The 20653-nt window shown below is 41.4% G+C and overlaps 1 long non-coding RNA gene across 1 annotated transcript; it reads left to right on the forward strand.

The window, feature by feature from the left end:
- The first annotated feature begins 710 nt into the window (after positions 1-710).
- LOC135458645 (uncharacterized) lies at positions 711-17985 on the forward strand. Its single transcript, XR_010442914.1, has 5 exons — positions 711-854; positions 2095-2199; positions 10031-10163; positions 13978-15280; positions 17699-17985. It is a non-coding gene; the product is annotated as an uncharacterized LOC135458645 (long non-coding RNA).
- Positions 17986-20653: the final 2668 nt, after the last annotated feature.

Raw genomic sequence — 20653 nt, forward strand, 5'->3', positions numbered from 1 at the left:
GTGACCACTCTCTTAGTAAATAAATGTTTCCTGATGTCCACATCTATGCTGTTTCCATTGCATACAAACACAATTAGCAGTGTAAGGACTTCTAACTCTATGCAGTACATAGCCAAGACGTAAAAGCTTTTTGAGAGGGAAAGGTTCAACTTTGTCTCTCCATTTCATTTTTAAAAAATGTCAGACAAGATCCTGTTTCCATCCAAGTCAATAAAAAAAGAAAATTTTTAATTAATTTGAAAATTTTGTGTAGTATTTTTGGGGGTACACAAGAAGAAAAAGTTAAAGATCCATCCACATAGATTCTTTCCCTTGCCTCTCTGATTAGACTCAATTTATTTTGGCTGGGTCAGTTGTATTTAATAAGTAACAACTTATGTCCTACAAGACAAATACCCAGACACTGACATGCCTGGGAATAAATGGCACACATAAGGGCATGATTATCTGCCTGAGGTTTAAAGGCACAAATACGTATTGCAGCATCCAAAATAATTCTGCAAAACAGCAGCAGTTATTATTCAAGGTATTGATTTTAATGAGATACGTAAGTCTTACAGTCTCTGAAAATCAGAACACTTATTCAGGTGTTATGGTGTCATGGTTTGACCCGGAAACAGGATTTCTGGGATGCTGTGTGGATGGGGCCAGTGAGTGCTCAGATTTGAATACTGCCATCTGGCCCAACCACTGGGCAATGGGATCCACCTCCGAGAACACAGGGTAAAAGCAGGGCTCTCCCCCTGGCAGTTGCTCTTTGGATTTCCAGCGGTGAAGGAGTTGAGTCTCTCCCCCGGCCCAGTTGCTGGCTGGGCTGGGGGAGGGGAAAAGCCATGCGGCCCGGCCCGGGAGAGGTAGGCCTGCCCCCCCCCCCCCCCCCCCAGGGTGGAAGGAAGAATAAAGAATGCCGGGAAGCAATGGGCAGCCTGTTCCCCCCCCCACTTGGAGACAGACAGAGAGAGTGCAGCCGGTGTTTGTGCCCCCGTTACCTTGAAAGCAGTAAACATGTGCTGGCAGCAGGCAGCCCGGCTGAGGAGATGGTGGGGGGGTGCAGCCAGGAGTCCAGCCGCTTGGAGGAGTTTTTAACCCTTTTTTGGACAATGAAAACTTCACAGAACATTAACCTTTCCTAGACGAGGGATAAGAGTGGAGGAGGACGAATGAAATGAGCGAGTGATAAAGGTCTGGACCAGAGAGAGAGAGAGAGTGAGAGAAGTTAGAAAGATGGAGAAGAGGGAGTGGCATTTTATGCTGGACTCTTTTGTGTAGCCATGGACAGAGCTATGTTTCCCTGGAATACAGAGACTGAGTCCAGGGGGAGAAATGTCCCAGAGCCAAAGAAGATTCAGTGTGGGTACCCCTCGGCCCCAGGGGTATATAAAATATGGGGGGGACAGATGTCCCAGAGGTGAGAGATTGAGCTTTTCTGGAACTGGACACAGCCTCCTTAAAAGGACAACCCTGGAAGCAGCCCTGATTCTGGTCCGGTAGTGAGAGCACCGGAACAAGGACAGAAAAGGCCACCACGACACATGGAAGGACTCCCTCTCCTCTTGAGGAACTGAAGTTGAGCATTCTAAAGGGTGGTGCTGGACCCAGAATTGATTTTGGATTGTATTGTATTGGGAATTTGGGGGGGAGGAGGAGAGTGTTTTTGTGAGGTTTCATTTTCCTTGTGTTTTTTTCTTTTTTTTTTCTTTTTCTTCCTTTTGTGTGTAGTTTAGTAATTGTTTTTGTAGTTTAGTTGATAAACTTTTCTTCTTTTTTAAGTGAGAGCCTGCTTTGTTTATTCCTGGTCAAAATCTCACAGCAGACACCAGAGAAGGTGTATTTTCATGCGGGCATTTGGCCTTGTGCCAATGTCAAACCAGAACATATGGTTATTAGCCAACATCTTCAAAATTGGCTGCCTAATTTAGGAATAGAAATCAATATTTAAGCATCGGCTTCAACAGTTCATTTTTTTCAGAGGTATTAACCACTTGCAACTGCTAGTAATTTTATTTCTCTGCATCTATAGGCCACTGTGGTACTTTGGTTCTTTTGTTTTGGAGATTTAGATTTTTTTATTTTTGGTTTTTTGTTTTTTTCCAGAAAACTTACTGCGATCTGATTTTGGATGTCCAGCTTCTGTAATACGTTCAAGGACCAGATTTCCCAAGAGTCATCATGTGTAACAGGACTGGTTATCTAAAATCTGTAATATTTTCTTAAAATCTTGGGTTTTTGAAGTAAACGTTAGGGATTTTAAAACACTTTGGCATTACAATTGTGGTGCTTTACCCAGCTGTACATGAATGGTGATTTTGCCAGTGTGGGAGGGACAGCTACCAGACCCCAGGATTTGCTGTACTGGTCAGGCCTTCCCTTAAGCACAGCCACCAAACCATGGGAGGAGACGGGAACTTGTAGGACCTGTCAGTGCCCTCCTGAGCTTGTGAGTGGCTTCATTTCCCTCCAGATATTGTACAGTCAGCAGATGGGAAAAAAACCCCACTTTCATGGGGCCATAGCGTTGGATTTTAGATGGCTATCTTCCAATCAGACAAGTCTACCCAGATAAATGAGGAACTTTATATAAATCTAACTTTTAGGTACCTAAATAATGAAGTATTAATCTCTTCCCCTATTTACTTTTAGTGGAAGCAGAGATTTATCAGACCCATAATATTTTGTCTTCAAATTTTCTTACTGTCACCCTTACATGACAGCAGCTACACCTTCTCTTAAATATTAAAAATAAAAAAGCTATTTCTCCATCAAAACTGACTTAAATTATCCTATAAACCATTAGAATGGGGTGTGCCTAGCCTTCAAATTTGGGTTATTAACCCATAAGGTTTTTCTTTTAGCAAACCCTCTGAAAATACAATAAAAGTTTGGTGTTATGTAGGTAGCAATGACAGGCTATAATTCAGATCAAGTATAGTTACATAAACCAGCATGAGGGAGAAAAAAGGTTATAATTCCACACACACTTTTAACTCAAGTGATTTTCACAATGTCAGAATTTGAAAAGAGAAGGAAATAAATGCCTGTTTCATTTTGGTTGTGTAAAATTTCTCAGATACACACTTGAGGTATGTATGCTTACTATCTCAGCACCAGAGACAGACCAAGCAAATAAAGGAGGCTTCTAAAATAATAGTATTAGGATACCTGGTAGTAAAAACCAAACTGGTAGTAACTACTAAACTGGTAGTAAAAACTACCTGTTTCAGCTGCTTTTATTATGTCAGAACAGAGAAAGTGAACATACACCTCAAGAAAGAAGAGGCAACTTAGTGTAACACTTGTCTAAACCATGTTCTAAACAATCAGATTTCCCTTTGAGTAGCAATGTGCAGGGCTGATGAACTGCTATGCAAGTGTTAAAGTTGTCCCTGGGAAACTTTAGGGTTACACTAAAGGTCAATTTGACCTGTGGGACTTCTCCTGCAGCTGAGATTACAGTGATCAGCATTTCTATTATTAGGTGATTGTGTCAGCACTGAAAGCACTATGGGTACAGTAGCCAAAAGGCTGAAACAGACAATAAGGAAGGAAACTTCACAATTAATGAAGAACTAATTTAATGAAGGTGCTGACAAAAAACAGTATTGAATGTGTAAAGGGCAGGAAGAAGAGACTGCAATGGGTCATTGTAGACCTTTGCTTTTCATTTATCTCTCTGATGACTTATTTAATATATTAACTAATACAGATTGTCTACTGAACTGCCTAGATTCCCATTTAATACTGAAATGTAAATTTATGCTACATTTCTTGTCTTGTATCATGACACCTGTATCATGACACCAAGTCTACCTATGCACATGAAATGTAGCTGGCATTTGGAGCCCCACACAGGCATGGTAGTCCAGCTGAGCAGCACTATCAGGAGATCACAGAATCACCGAATATCCTGAGTTGGAAGGGACCCACAAGGATAATTGAGTCCATATCCCAGCCTTGCACAGTGCATCCAAAATAATCATGTGCCTGAGAGTATTGCCCAAACACTTCTTGAACTCTGTTGGGATTTGTTCTGTGACCACTTCCCTGGGAAGCCTGTTCCACTGTGTCTGGAAGAAAAAATCTTTGTAACAAGTTCTTAGCAATAATTCTGAATTAAAGATGTTCACAACAGCCTGATTTTAAAGAACTTGAACATCAATTAATATAAGGTAAATACAAGAAGGTTTAATGCTACTGGTGACCAGAGAGCTTTTGTTTTCTACAATATATGAGAGATTTGAACGTAAGTGATGAGTTCTGTATGAGTACCCCCTAGCAAGTACCCCTCTCAGAGTAGCAGAACAGATGGGTAAGCACAGAAAACAGATGAAAGTGAGCAGGAAGCTCTGGAGAGCAGTTTTTCCTGGGAGAGGTAGAAAGAGACAGAGAAGTTTGGGATTGGGAGTCAGGGAGCAAAAAGACCTTAGGGAGCTTCAGGTTGTATGATTAGGGATGGTCTTTAAGTGCTTGTCCAGAACTTGGAACATGTTTGAGCCCTATCTGGCCAAGATGAGGCTGCTTTAATCATTTGCTGTGTGTCTGCTATCCAAAGGCAGAGTGCAAGTGGAACTGGGATGGCACATTTTTTATCCTGAGGAGGAGGCAACTCTTGCCCAGACCAGGAGAGGTTTACAAGCAGCGGCTGAATAACCAAGGGAATACTCTGTACAGTTGGGTTTGCTCTTGGGACCTGGGCTGCAGTGAACACAAGGAGCAGCATATCACCTTGCTGCTTGTTTGGTGCAGTTTTAGTTTCTTTCTTTCGTGTTCTCAAGTATTTCTAACAAACTGCTAGCTACCTTTACTAAAGATAAAGGAAATGTAATATTAATTACTTCTTCAAAGGAGAAGTTAAACTACTGTAAGCTTCCGAAAAAACGTGTTTGTTTCTAGCATAGGTGAACATGGATTACCTGCCCAAGTGGCAAGTCTGTTCTCTTGAGTTGAAGTGGAGCAACAAACAGAACAAGGGTCCTGTTTGAAGCCTGTGGAGTTGTCAGATTGTTCCCACCTCAACAGTATCACTCTTTGTGCTGTCTGTAAGAGGGCAACTTTAGCAAATCCCATGAGATTCCCATACTTACTTGGGGTGCACAAAATGAAATGTCATTGTCATTATCCATCTTGTTTGGATTAATGTAAGGAGGGGCAAGAGAGGAGTTCTGGAGGCTTCATTTGGGGTGACAGGACTTTACTGAAAGCATTCTCTTAAATACTGCCAGCCCCAGGCACGAAACCAAAGATACAGGCAAAAATCCACGGTCTCTGTTAGTGAAAGAGATGATAGGCATTTTAGGAACTGGGAAAACTTGAATAAGAATAATTAAATGCATTTTAATCATAATACAGCCAGGCTGCTGGCACTAAAACTCACTACATCAGGAAGGAGTGCTTGCAGTAGGAGCAGAAGAAAAGCTGACAGCATAAGAGCTCTTCTTTCAATCTTATGTGACCTTTGGGCTGGTTGTGGCTAAATGCTCAGTGCACCTCTGAGAAACATGGTAGAATAATTTCAGCATAAACGCAATAAATAAGGAAGGTGAACAAGGCCACTTTCAGTGCCATTCCACTTGTTCACACCAGTTTCAGGTGACAGGGTGAGGGCAGAACTTGCAAATGTTTCTACAGCAGTACTAAAAGCCTAAACCCAAAAAGATAGAAGAAATAAAATGCTCAGACTAAATTAAAATCTACTAAGTGCCATGGAGCAGGGGGGTTGGAATCAAATGATCTTTAAAGTCAATTCAAATCCTAATCATTCCATGATTCTATAACAGGCATCTCTGGCACATAATGGAGAAGAAAAAGCAGACAAGTACCATGTTATCAAGTAACCAAACTTACAGCAAAAATATGGTAGTATGTAAAGGCAGAGGAACTGCTTTTGCAAGATGAGTAATATTAAACAAAAAAGTATAAAAATACTATGACAAAATTGTCATGGCACCTAAGAGAAATCCACAGGACTTTTTTTTTCATAATATCCTCCAGCACATAGATATTCAGTCTGAATAGATGGAATTATATAAAAATAAGTTAAGCCAGCAAAGGGATGGAGGGCATGAAAGGGTCAGAGAACAGTCAAAATAAAAAGCAGAAAGACCATGAGAAGCCTGAAGAGTATCAAAAATAGTGCATCAGAAATAAAGATAAAATATATCATGATTGAAAAAGAAACAGAAATTCAAGAAAACAACTTGCATAGCTCAATAGAAAAGTCACTAGCAAATTGGTTGGTGTTTAAGAAATAGGACAATGGTTCAAATAAGGAGAACAGAGAAGCCCATAAAACAGGGTGGGTCAAATGTAAAGCAGATAATTTAAAAATAACTTGAAAAATGCTTTGCTCTCTTTACTGTCCTCCTTCAGAGACATTAAAATTCTGGATCAGACCAGTTACAGGAGAATGATGATAAAGGTGTAAAAGGACCATCTTTTGTGGGGACAATAAGAGGAATCTTATTTCATTTCCTTGCACTGATTTCCATTGCTGAACACAATGGGGGGTTTTTGGGACCCGACACTTTTGCAGCAGACTGGTCCAGAAGCGTGAGAGGAATTTGAAGCAAACCCACAGGGGTCTCAGACCAAGCAGACAGATCCTGTTTCCACAAGTCATTGGGACAGATGGTGTTAACCCATGAGCCTTGGAGGAGCTGGAACGCAAAATTACAGATATTACAGAGGCGCAGGGCGAAGCGAGCCGTGTGCCCTGGCCAGCAGCCCCCGGTGCCGCTGTGCCCGCCGGCTGCCCAGCGCCTCCGGAGGGGCCGGAGCACCGGGCACGGCTCCCTGCCCCACCGCCCAGCGGGACAGAGCCCGCAACGAGCAAAACCATCACCGAGCACCCGAACAACCAGGAGCTGCTGGGGGGAAGGAGTATGGGCTTTGCATAACGAAAGCCTGGGGCAGAAATCTCCAGTCAAGATAGCATCTCCTGATGCTGCTGCTGGAGACAGAGCACAAGGGCACTTTCTAGTCCTGCTTCGGCAGTGCCTGAAGAATTCCCAGCTCCAGCTGCTCTGTCTGCAGTGTCCTATATTTCACATGCTTCTCATTCCATAATAACCCTGCTTTGCCTTTGCTTTTACGTTGCAATCCGTTGTGAGGCTTATCCATACAAAGCATCTCTCATAGGGCTTATCCCATGCTCAGACAAAACTTTAGTTCTGACTGCATTTGCATTAATACGTCCTCTCTAGATGTGTCCTTTAATTTGCTTTGGCTTATAAATGGCTTCTGCAGAGCATCCATAATGAAAATTCAGAGTTATGTGGCCTATAGCATTTAGCTGTGCAGGTTGTCATTCGTCCCCTTGTCAGACTCAACCTAGTTCTGTGCAAGGTCCTTCGAGACCTCATCCCCCCCATACAAGTTTGAAGGAATTAGGAGAAAACCTGCCTCTGAAGGTATACAGTAAATTCTCCCTTGCCCAAGCCACTTACATGCAAGATCCAACTTCCTGAGCACCAGTCCTTCTGTGTTTTACCTTGAACTTCACAGGAACTCATTAAACTCTGAAAAAATCCATTATGCTTTCTTGTCTCTTGGCTCCAGATGGGAAATGTACATTGACAGGCAATGTCCTATCACATCATTTTTTAGTGGTTGTTATGATTGTTATGCACAGCTATGAATGTGCAAAAATACACTTAATATCGCTATATTAAGGAAGTAGTAATAATATATTACATAAAGTAATTGCATAACACATATATAATGCTGACAAATTTTTTTAAGTAAATTAAGAATACTGCAGAGGAACTATTTTCCAGCTAACTTGGATTAAAATGCTCACTGTTCAAACTCTAATTTAAATTTTTATGATTAGATTATGATAACCATTGTGAACTCAGTACTAAAAGTATATAGTCCTAAAAGTCTATACAAGCACCAATTAATCTGTCCTGAAATTTTCTGAGCAAGAAAATGTGTTTTCCATGGAATATTTTATTAGCTCTTCATTTAAAAAAGGTACATCCCCACGGGGGAGAGGTTTTTCAGACTGGACACTGAAGAATGCTGATGATGCCACAGACTCCTCACTAATTGGACTCACATGCAAGAAAATTTTGGTTATCTTCTGTCACTTGGCTATGGAGACCTACAAGCTTCAGCCTGAAAAAGCTGTGGTCATAGATTTCCCACCCCTGATTCCATCTCAATGACTAATTACCAGTCACTTCCCATTCAGAAGGAAAAAAACACTGTTCTACTTTTATTTGCTAGCAACGCACCATATATTTAAGTAAATATTGATTTTCTAATCTCTAAGATAAAGTACCACAGAATGCCAATTTTGAAACAGTGGTAGTGCACACAGTGACACATGCTCCATTAACCTGTCCCTCCTCCCCTGTGCCAAGGCTTGCTGCCAGTCTGGGTAGACTCATTCCCAAATACCCGAGATCCTTTATCTGATTGCACTCCAAACCCCACATACTTCTTCACATCATGTCTACATTCCTTTTGTCATTCTTTGACATTGAGACAGACCTTCCCCCCTCTTCATATCACCTTTTATGAAATTAAGTAGTAAATTTGTTGTGCAGGAGCAACATCTTGTTCTCCTCCATGTCCTGCCTGTGTCAGTACAAACACATCCACGGGCTTTATTATGGGGCTCAGTTTATTTACAGATAGATATACAACCTATCAGGCAAGTTGTGCTGACAGCATATAAAACCGGTTTCAAATATTGATAAATTCCTTCAAAGGATAGCAAAAATGTTATAGCTTCAACATTCACACGGAAACAGAATGTCAAACATTTCCCCAAACAGAAATTTTGCAGCAATAACTTCCTATGTCTGGGTCTAAATATGAAACAAAAATGCTTTCATGAAGAGGAAATGAAACACAAAATTAAACTCAGTCAACAAGAGAAACTCCCTTTAATCCAGCCACCTCCCCTCTCTCTGGCCCTATAAAATATTTTCTGAGTGTAATTTCTCATCCTCTTTAATAGGTTAAATTTCTCAGCTCCATTCCTCACAACTGAATGAATTTTTACCAGAACAAGTGAAACATTCTCAGTGCATGGTCAACACCTAAATGAAAGAGGGTTGAAGATTTGGCCTCAGTCCTCGGTTTCTCTACAAAAAATATAAGAGAAGACCTTTCCACCACAGTCTTCAGACCACAGGGCTACCTGACTACATCTGTAAAATCACACACACATATTTTTTTTATCACAGTTGTAGATGGAATATACTTTATTGTTCTCCACTGTAGCAACATATTCTTCTATCTTTCACTAACAAAACATTTCACATTTTACCAGCAGCACCATTAAGATGCTTCCCTGAGCAACTTGAAGTGAGTTGGTCACTGGATGGGCTCAAAATAATCCAAGTTCCTGGCAAAGTCAATAAGGGCTTACACTGTGACCGTGGCAGGTTTATTTAGTGGATAAAGGGCTCCATGTCTCCGTGCTCAGCTATGAAAAAGTCGCTTGAACCAGGATCCTATTCAGGAGCTATGGGCCAAGATTCTATCTCTGCTTTTCTGCAGGGGGTTAGAAGGGGCAACATCTGAACCTGCACTTGTAAGGCTGATTTTTAACAACTCCCAGCTCAGACATAGGTCTGGCTGGAAGTAGAAAGACAAAAGTAAAGTCAACATTAGCAAATGAAAACCTGTTCTGTTTGATGAACAAACATAAGGCATTAGCAGAAAGGCATTAGCAGAAAGAAATTAGAACCTAAGGATAACATTAGCCATTGGAAAAAAAATTCTTTTTCTATCTTGATAGATAAGGATCCTAATTCAGCACTGACAGTACTGGTACTACACATTGGCAAAGTCTTTACAGTTGTTTAATTCTTTTGGAGCTCAGGGGGCCCAGATTTTAGGAAAGCCTGAACTCACACTCCATTTGAAATTCATCCTATTTGCTTTCAGCTGACCTAACTTACTAAAAAAAAATTAACTTTAAAAATACTAAGACTAAGCAATGAGCTAAAACTTGTTTGTGACATGTCCTTGCCTTCCAGAACTTTTTACCATTTTCCTTTTTTTTTGTTCATTTTAGAACTTGCAAATCAATAGGATAGAAAACATCTGTGACTGGATAACATGGAAAGGCAGATACATGAGATGACTATTACCTCCTTTGAGGCAGAAGAAGCAATGAGGCTATCATGAGATGCAATTCCATCCGCTAGGTAAGTGACAAAAAAATGGGCATCCAAAGCCTGAAGTCAATCTGAAAAAGTATGCAATTTCTACTTTCTAAAATTTGTAGCCATAATGCAATAAAAAGGCCAATTGAATAAGCACATTCACTAAATACTTCTGCTTTGATGATGAGCTGCCTGTTGTGTACAAACTCTATTTAGACAAGAGTGCTGTTACTTGATGTAGCTGTTATGCTGCAGGATTTCAAACCCAGTAAGGCAGAGGAGGTAGTTCAAGCTCACATATTCACAGATTCATAGATAATGCTGACAACCTATTCTGATTTCTGTGCGAGAGCAACTCACTTCACTGGGGAAATTAAAAAGAGCTGTTGAGAATCAAGGTCCACATTATCATTCTACAAGCACTAACAAGGACATGTAAGTATGATATCACTATGTCTTAATGTAGCTATGTATCAGCTGGGTGTCAGCTGCACTGAAGCATGCAGGAGTTTTATTTTCTAATGATGCCATTGATTTTTTGTAGTAATACCAGCAGCAGTACTTGTAAAAGGACAGAAGGTCTCATATTTGACCAGGGTCAGACTAGGCCAGACAAAAAAACAACACAGAGAAGTCAAACCCTTGCCAGAAAGAGTTTTTGCATTAATAAAAAGAAAGAGGAATGCAATATGAATGCAAGCAAATTATCAGCAGAATCCATGCAAATTCAGTTTGCAGCAAGGCAGAAGCGGGAGATGACAAGGACCAGTCAAATCTGGCTGGAATGATGGGTGCTCCGCAGCTGGTGAACACTACCAGATGTCTGCCACGGCCCACAGGTGAATTCAGTTCAGTTTCACTATGACAGGTACAGGAACAAGCACACTTGCTGCTCTCAGCAAGAGTTGGGGAAGTAGCATGGACTCCACAGGGTCTTGAGTAAACCTTTATCTGGGTGGAGGAGAGCACCACCAGCTTCTGCACTCAGCAGTGCCAAACAACTGGAATAAATTACTATTGCAATGCTTTGCACAGAAGAGGAAAGGGTCGTAACTTTTATGACTCTAAGGATTTTTAGATTAAAAATTAAATTATACAATAAGCAGAAAATATTAAAAGTACCCATGGGGGCCATCTGCTTGGAGAGCAGGTGGATGTCTGACCTCCGTAAGGTTTCAGTGATAAAGCTGATATACTGCAGTTACCATTGATCTCACTGCCACTGTGTTATTAAAGAGCTCTAATGCAGCAATCATGTCACAGCAGCTAAGAAGCAAAGTGGCATCTCACGTGTATAAGGAGTTCCAGAATATACCTGATCACACGCTTGGCTCATAATCTGTTATATTCTCTGTGCCTCAGACTTGGTCTTATTAAATTGAGCAAGAAAAATATTGAGATGCTTGGACAGGTGTGAGTCAGCAAAGACTGATCTGGTGACCTCCACCATGCACCTGGAAAGACATATCTAAACAAAAGTAAAAAAAAAAAGTCACAGTGTCTACGGGAGGATTCTAACTTAGGCAGGTGTGTGAAATGCCATGCCATTTTGATGCCATAAGTTTTAGTTTTTATATTTTTCAGATTCTGTACTGCATTACTGTATAATTTTGAACTCTTTAGAGAATGCTAGTTAGCTTTCTTCACATTTTGGTCAGACTAAACAATCCTCCTGCGCCTGAGAACCAAGGTCATCATTACAGTCTCAGGCTTGAAAAGTACAAACAAAAGTGCATTGGGGTGAAAAGCAAACTGGGGGAATGTGACTTCATTTCCTGAAGCTATAATTGCACAATTAATCTCTGATATGCAAATAGATCAAGCATATATCCATCTGAGAAAACTCCTCATGGTCATCCATCTTGGGTGTAGTCTTTTGCACTGCCCAAGGTGTATCCTTTGAAAGCCTTTTAATAAACACCTGCTTTATACTCTAACTGTGTCTAGCCTCAGTTCTAGGTAGCCAGTCCAAGGCATCGATTTCTCTTTTGGCTTGACAGCATGAGGCCCAGGGATTAATTTTTCTTCTCTGCAAGAGGTCTCACACTTCTTCTGTCTTTCATACCAAGGCCTCCTAGCTGCAAATTGTTGACAACTGGCCAGTTGTAAAAGATCTCGACCAGTGTCCTCTGAGAAGCACTTGTCGGATATCGGAACACATCCAGGATGCAAGTGCTTGGTGCCATTCCAGCTCATCAAGCTCACAGGAATTAAACCCTTGCCAGTGCTTCATAGTGAGCTACCTACTCTTGCTAGAGGTTGCTCCATACATCTTGCTGTCTGCTGACTTCAGTGAGTCCTGCTCCCTTCTGCTCCTTGTCCCCATCCTGGGAGTCACCTCACCCCTGCAGAGTGCTCCCCCTCACCATCAGCTTTTTCTGCCCACATCTGCATCACCCATATTCACCCTTGAATCTCCCTCTCCATCACACAGAGACTCCCCGCAGCCATGTAGCAAGTGAGGAAAGGTATTAGAATGGCAGCACAGCACTTCATGGTTTGCCACCCTCCTGAATAATGAAATGACAGCCCACATTTATCCAAAGCCTAAGAGAAGGGCTTCTCATTATTAGGATAGAGTTACTTCTATACCATGAGCCAGTAGAAGACATGAAGATATACTTTAGTCTTGTCCTTAAAGTGCTCCAGTTATCACCACAATCTTTGTAAGCCAAAAACCTGTAATAATCACACTGTTGAAATTAATGTCTGTTCTTATATCCAACTCCTTTACACAGCTCTGCCTGAAAGGTGCTAGCCTCCAATCTGGGTTTTCTGATTAGAGATTTTTACTGCTGTAGACTGAGTGATAAATTATGTTTAAAGTGTCATTAATTACTTCTCCTAACAATGATAGATGACAATACTTAATAGTTACAGGGAGAAAAAAGAAAGCTAAGCAAAAACCTGGTTTGATCCCAAGTAATTCAATATAGGAATTTACCTTTCCATCACAGCACTTTTCTGGGAGGACTCAGAGCTGAGTTGTGGATATATGTTCTGCAGTGCTTCTACAGCCAGCTTTGCCTCAAAATTACACAGCATTCTAAATAAATCAAAATTATTTTCCATTCACTTTCCACTTAACATATATATAACCACACTACCTGCTCATAATGACAGAAGAAACATTTTCACAAATGTTTTTTGATGTCCCTGGTGTTTCATGCATTAAAGATGCTACCAAAATGTCCTGCTTCTATTAATTTATTCTTAAATTTGCACATTCATTCATTTCTCATCTGTTCATCTCTACTATGCCATGCATTTCTCCTTCTGAGGTTGAATTGTTCTTGTCATCTATACTAAAGTAATTGGCTTCTCTCTGGCAGAGGTGAGGAAATAAGTTGGAGTATGCAAATAGCAAACAGATTTATATAATAATTTTTAATAATTTAAATTATTATTAATATATTTTCACTGGCTTATATAATGTACAGTACTTATATAGCATATAACAAACAATATAAAAGGATACTTCAGAAAGTGTGGGGACAAGGTAAAAATGTCAGACCCTAAAATCCATACAAAAGATGGGGGATTTGTCCAATTTTCCAAGCCCCTTTATATATGGTGCCTGACGCCAAAACTCTTGCTCATGTCTCATAATGTGACTACAATCATATTGAAAGCAAAAAAAAACCACCAAAAAATGGTATGTGAAACTAATATTCCATGTCTCACTAGAACAGAATTGCTAAAGAAATATTTCATTTTCATTAGACCAGGCTTTTAAAGATTAGAAAATTAATCTATACAGTTTTACCTGGCACTGAGATACTGAACTTTATTCCACTCACGGAGTTAAGTGTCAATAACTGAAGAGAAGTTCTTAGCTCTATTCATTCTCTTCTAGGGGCTGTCAGCTGAATTTAGTGTTTGTATGCTCCGAGTGCAGAAATCTACAACAAATGTGTCTTGGAAGAATGCAGAATAAGTACAAGCAAAACACAAACCACAGGAAGAAGCTTGAACATCTACACTTAAACAGAATTCTGATATCCACCAAGCAGAGAAAAGTTCTTGCATGACCATATAGGAGCTCTGGGGAAAAACCAAAATTATTTGCCATGTCTCGGTTATGGAACAGTTAACAGAGAACAAGGGTTTTGGTGTTCTGCACAAAAGTAATGACAATAGACAGCTTCCATCAAATTAATAGATGGTTTAGGTTTTTAAAAAAACCTAAAACACCTTGTTCAGTAGTTAACTTGACCCTTCAGCAAGAATTAATACATAATAGATCCCTTCCTGAGAACTTTGCCATTAACTTCAAACAGAAAGACAGCCTGTTCTCCTCCAGTATTTTGCTTAAACCGACTTTCCTTTGAATCCTCTGGCTGCATCTTTTTTCACCCAAGTTCATTCCTGTCCACTTTTGCTACCACTGTGGTCACAAGCTCCTCTGACCTGGCACTCTACAGTATCTTTGTGACTCCTTTTTCTGCTGCCTGCCTGATTCCCATGAAGCTGTGGCAATCACCATGCCTTACCAGTCCTTTCTACACTCTGAGCTGCCAACACGATGTTTCACTGAGGAAAGCAGAAAATTCACGTGACACTGTGGAGTGACTCAGCCAGTGTGCTTCCTTCGACGGCCTGCAGCAGCTGGGTGCTGAAGGGGACCCAAAGAAAAATGCTGAAAATGCAGACCCGCAAGTCACACTAGATGTGGGATATAATGGAGGATGGTGGCTCAGGGGCTCATAAATAACCACTATACCTCCTTCACCACTGCATTTTGGTTCCACAATCCAGAAGTCTATTAAAGATAAGTAATTATCACCACACCTCCCCAGGAAGCATTCTCCACAAAATGGCCCTCAGACAGATTAATGCTTGCTTTTTCTACAATAAAGTCTGGATTTTAAGTTTTTTTCATACAATTAAGGAGCACTGTAAAACACTTTTATTATCTTTTTACTCAGACTGAGAGACAATTACTGTGTTGTTTGTATATGCAGCAACCTATTCAAGTATTAGTCATTTTCCTTGTTATTAGCTTCTGCTTTAAATTGCTTGATAAAAAATTATGGCCACATTTGTGATCCCACAGTGTTTGTTTTCTTTTTTTATGGCATGGCAACACAAATGAAAAGAGACAGCTAATGGCCTGGGGAGGAAGACATGTGGTCTCAACAGGAAGGCTGCAATGACAGGTATGAACAGCCATTAAAGAGGTAGGGTGAGAGCACATTGATTTTCCAAAGGAAAATACTTTTTTATCCTTCTAAAGATATCTTCCTGCAATTATCTGGTGCTGTGTTCATTCGATACGTGTTAATTGGAACAAGGTTTTATTTGCACAGGTGGCAGCTCAGGCTATCCTCCCACACTGTAATAGCACCAAGTTACACAAAACAGAGAATATGCAGCACAGCTTCTGCCCTTCACAGGACCACAACTTTATGTACCAACAGCCAGAGGTGGCCAGCTGGCTGACAAAAATGTCACCAGGGTCCCAAATTGCTAAGGACATCTTTGTGAACACAGCAACCAGGATTATGTCTATTCTAGTAAGTGAATGGGGCCAGGGACCATTCCCCAGCCTGGAGACCAACTGGCATAGCACAGCTTTATCCTTTTGGCTAAACTCTCATCCTCAGAAACAGAGTGACTGTCTTCAGGCTGTTCACTGGGAACTGTCCCTGGTTTGTGCTGTCTCTCCAGACCTGGCAGAGCAAATTCTCAGAAAGCAGTCCTTGCAGCAGGTCAAGGCTCTGGGCTAACAGCTTAGCTGTGAACACAGCCCTTGCATGTGCCCACAGTCTGACACTGTTTCATTTACAGGTTATAGGCATAACCATGGAAACTCCTCTGAATAATTGTGCAGAAGAGGCTCATGGATTAAAAATAAACCCGGCACTATAGATTTGCAATGTGAAGCGCGCTTACGGAGATTTGCAAGAATTTGATGGATTGTAGCTGTAAAGTGCTGCTTACACTGTGAAAATGAATTATATCTGTGTTATCCTATCATCAAAACAGTTTCTAGAAATTATAGGTCCTCTTATGTACTGAATAAGAGAACTTAATTGCTTAATGGTGACTTTTAAGAAATTAAGATGTCTCTCAAGAAACAGTAAACAGCAATGGCCTTGCTTTTACACCCTCCTCCAGTGATAAGGAGTGAACAGCCTCACAGGTAAGAAGTCAACACGCTTTAGTGTCCAGATTTCTGCTCAGACAGCACAAGTTTTCCCAAAGCACTGCCTGTAGCCTCTGCACACACACATCAGCTATGCCCTCCCATCCTCCCACTGACCCTGCCAGCACAGCCCAGGGGTTTATAATGACAGACTACCCTGAACTCGTGTATGCCACGAGTCACAGCACTGCCCTGCTTCAAAGCCAGCATTCAGAGCCCAGCTGGAGCAAACCTTTGTATATACAGGTGCCTTTGCTGCAGGTTTCTAGTGATGGAGAGTGGCTATGCACTCAGGTGCCAGCCTTGATACACTGCATCTGATAACTAATCACAGATTGCTCAGATCCTTTCTGCAGCCACCCATTAGTTCAGCATGCTGTACCCAAGCATGCAATCTTTCTTAGCAATGCTTGGAAAACTGCAAATCTAGACAGACCAATTAGATGACAGGTTTATTTGCTGATTTCTCTTGATATTTCTCTCTAACCAATATTATTTCTGTGGGCATCCTCAGTATTTAACTCCACACACAGTATTTGTGTAATTAGATGCACAATTTTCCCTTTTGATTTTAAGCATACATATAAATTGATATTCTTATTCACAAATAGCTATATAGGCACAAATAATCTCCTTTTAGTGTGAAAAGCCTACTATTATCAAGTTTGCTCATGCTTACATCTGTAAGCTAACTGATGAATCATTAGCCACACTTCATGATGAGGGGTGTTTTACTGGGAGTTCCTTTAAACCCCACTTTTGGATCTTTGAATCTCCTTGCAGTTAGACAATTTTTTGTTTTAATAGCAACACCAGAAATACATTAATTCCATAAGCAAGATTGGCAGACAACATCACAATGTCTCAGAATAATTCAGAGGGGGGTCTAGACTAATCTAAAAGTACAGTATACACTGAATTCAGATCAGGCTGCTCAGGGATTTATCCTGCTGGGTCTTGAAAGCCTCCATGGCTCTCCTACAGTCCTTAAACTGTTGTCATGGTGAAAAAACTTTTCCTTCTATCAGTACCTCCACATTCTCTGTCACGGTCCCACCTGCACCACTACAAAAGTAGGATAGGACTAGGATTAGGATTAGGATAGGATAGGATAGGATAGGATAGGATAGGATAGGATAGGATAGGATAGGATAGGATAGGATAGGTCCAACCAATAACCATAATCTAACTCAGCTACCTGACCAATTCAGGGTTGACGTGGCAATTCAGGTTAAAGCATGCTGTTAAGGGCATTATCCAATGATTGCCCACGACTGACACTCATGGGCCATCAACCACTTGTCTAGGAAGCCTGTTCCAGAGTTTGAACACTCTGTTGACAAAGAAATGCTGCCTTCCTAATGTTCAGTGTAAGCCTCCCCTGGCACAGCTTTGAACCATTCCCACATGTCCTGTCTCTGGATACCAGGGAGAAGATCAGCAGTGAAAAAGCCAAGAACCATCTCCTCATCTCCTCAGCACAGAGAGCTGCTGTTTGGTCTCCCTAAAGCTGTCACTGCTCCAGGCTGAATAAGGCCAGCTCTCCAGCCTCTCTTCACAGGTCAGGTACTCCATCCATCAACGCATTGGTGGCCCCCCTTACCTCACTTCATTTTACTGATGCTTTTCTTTATTAGAGGGGACAAAACACGACTCGCTGTTCTAGATGTGGACTAACAAATGTCAATTAGAAAACAAATAAACCCTTTCTTGTGTGCTCTGGCTCTGACTCTATTCCTACAGCCCAGTGTGCTGGTGCCCTCTCTACCTACCAGTTTCCCTTTGGTTCTATGCTCAGCTTTACCACGAGCAGGAACCACAGGGACTGTTCCGCAAATCTGCTCCCAGGGAGGCCCTCTGGTAGTGCAGGGGTTCATCCTTCCTAGCTGCAGCAGCTGACAGTTTTTGTAGAGGTTGAGGAGGTTCATGTCAGCCCATATTTCCAAGCCTCTGAGTAGCAAACCTGCCTGAAAATGTAACTGTTTACCTCAATTTGTTATCATCCATGAAGCTGGTCAGATATCCTCTGCCTTCCCTCCCAGATCACTGACAGACGTGTTGGGTCCCTGTGGCGAGGGTTTGGCAGTGATGGGCCTACAGGATTGGCTTCTGAGGAGCTGCTAGGAACTTCCCCCATGTCCAGCTGAGCTAATGCCCACTCCTGGACAAGGCAGAAAAAACTGCTGCACGACAGCAGCTGGAAGAGAGGAGTGAGAATATGTGACAGGAGCAGCCCCACAGACACCAAGGGCAGTGCAGAAGGAGGGGCAGGAGGTGCTGCAGGCGCTGGAGCTGAGATGCCCCTGCAGCCCATGGTGCAGCCCATGGTGAGGCAACTGTGCCCCTGCAGCCCACAGAGGCCCACATTGAACACAATTCATTAATTACTGAGCCTGATGACCCAGACAGTGGCCCAATCTTAGAGCTCCCCCCACCAGCCTCTAATATCCCAGCTTGGACAAATGGATGGAAGGAAGGTATCACAAGCAATGTCAAAAGCCTTGCTAAACTCAAGGTAGGTGTCGTCATACCTCTCTCTCCTGAGCAACTCTGGGCTTTTATTCTTTAAAGAATCAAAATATTCCCTTCAGCCACAGCATGTTTAGCATCCCATATTCCTTTCAGAGTTCTTGCTCTGAGATTAGATTTCCCCCTCAGCCTGTAGCCATATCATTATTTGATCCTCAGTATAACCTTAATAATTTTGTCATTGGCCACATTTAAAATGTGCATTGCTGGCTGGAACCCAATTCATTGAAATATCAAGACTGCTGTGTTTCCATGACCTGTTCTTATATTCTTCCTAGCATGTTATGTAGCATTTATCATGGAGCTGCCAATCAGACAAAGAAATGGATGTATTCACCTTTTTGTCACTGCTATCACCTGCTCTGGACAATGCAGCCTCTACAGGAATCACCAGGAGCTACAGTTTAATGAGATTTTGCTTTAGTTTATCCAGAAGCACATCAAATGCAACACAGTAGCATCACTGAACCAGAATATAACACAGACTGGAGACTTTCTACTAAATATGTAGTCAATTCTTTCTGCTAACAGCCTCTCTGCTGGCAGTAGTACTTATTCATATTTTTCTACCTTGTGCTCTACCTAAATGTTAGGATCTGTGTGAGCTGACTTTTCTCCTACTCCTACAGTTTTGTCCAGTTTGCTTTGTTCACAGTGAAACCAGAAGAGGAGACATTTTCCTTGACTGTTGAAAAAGCACAGACATTCTGTTTTAAATAAATGTTTATAGGCAGGATGCTAAAGACAAGTTCTATATTTTCTTTCTCATTTCCTATTTTACTGTATGATTTATACATATATATATATATATATATATATATATATATATATATTGTTGACACTGACTAATGATAGCAGTAGCTTTTTCATCCCAAACAAAATTTCCATGGAAACATGTGATCTGCTAAAACAGAATTCATCACCCTCCAAACTTGGACATTAGGTCAAGAAGTGTCACTTAATAATTTTTTACATCAAATCAAATAAGAAAGTGAAGAAAAATGCAATTTCAGAAGCAGAACCTATACTTGTTCAACTGAATCACATTTATAACGCACAAGGAAAAAAAAAATGTTTCCCATTTCATTTTCCATGAATGTCTTTATCTTCAGCTTTATGAGATTTCTGATGGTTCTGGTTTAGCCTGGGTGGTGTGGGCTGACCCTGGCAGGGCCTAAGGTGCCCACCAACATTCACATTGATGGCGTTTGTCTTCCCAATCACCACTGCCCGTGATGGAGTCCTGCTCCCCTGGAGATGGCTGTACACCTGCCTGCCCATGAGAAGGGGTGAAAGAATTCCTTGGTTTGCTCTGCTGTGAGGCTTTTGCTTTACATATCAAACGATCTTTATCCCAGCCCATGAGTTTTCGTACTTCTGCCCTTCCAAGTCCCTCCCATCCTAGCAGTGGGGAATGAGCAAGTGGCTGGATGGGATTGGCTGCATGGTGGGGTTAAACCGCGACACTTTTCAGTGGTTTCAATCCTATATTCCACTCTAGTGTTTTCCCTAAATCACACCAAGGACTTTTGCATCTGGAACAAAATAATTTTTACTTTCCCACTATGACTGCTGGGGCAGAGGAACTGCTCCTTTCCCTCTCAACAAAATAAAATGAGACCAGAGCACAGAACAGTTTCCAATTCAAAGATATGTCCGAACTTTCTCCATTTTCACATAAGATGCCCGAGTGTATGGCTTCACTAATTTAATTCCCATTTGCTTTGCTGTAATATAACCTTTGTAAATGTTAGAAGTCCATCTGCTTGTTTTTCCATCAGAACCTTGGCATAGTTCCAGCTGCAGATGTGGCAGCTCCAGTGCAAAACGAGCAACAGTTTAAACAGTCTCATTT

Source organism: Zonotrichia leucophrys, chromosome 1 (assembly GCF_028769735.1).
Source record: "Zonotrichia leucophrys gambelii isolate GWCS_2022_RI chromosome 1, RI_Zleu_2.0, whole genome shotgun sequence".
Classification (NCBI taxonomy): Eukaryota; Metazoa; Chordata; class Aves; order Passeriformes; family Passerellidae; genus Zonotrichia; species Zonotrichia leucophrys.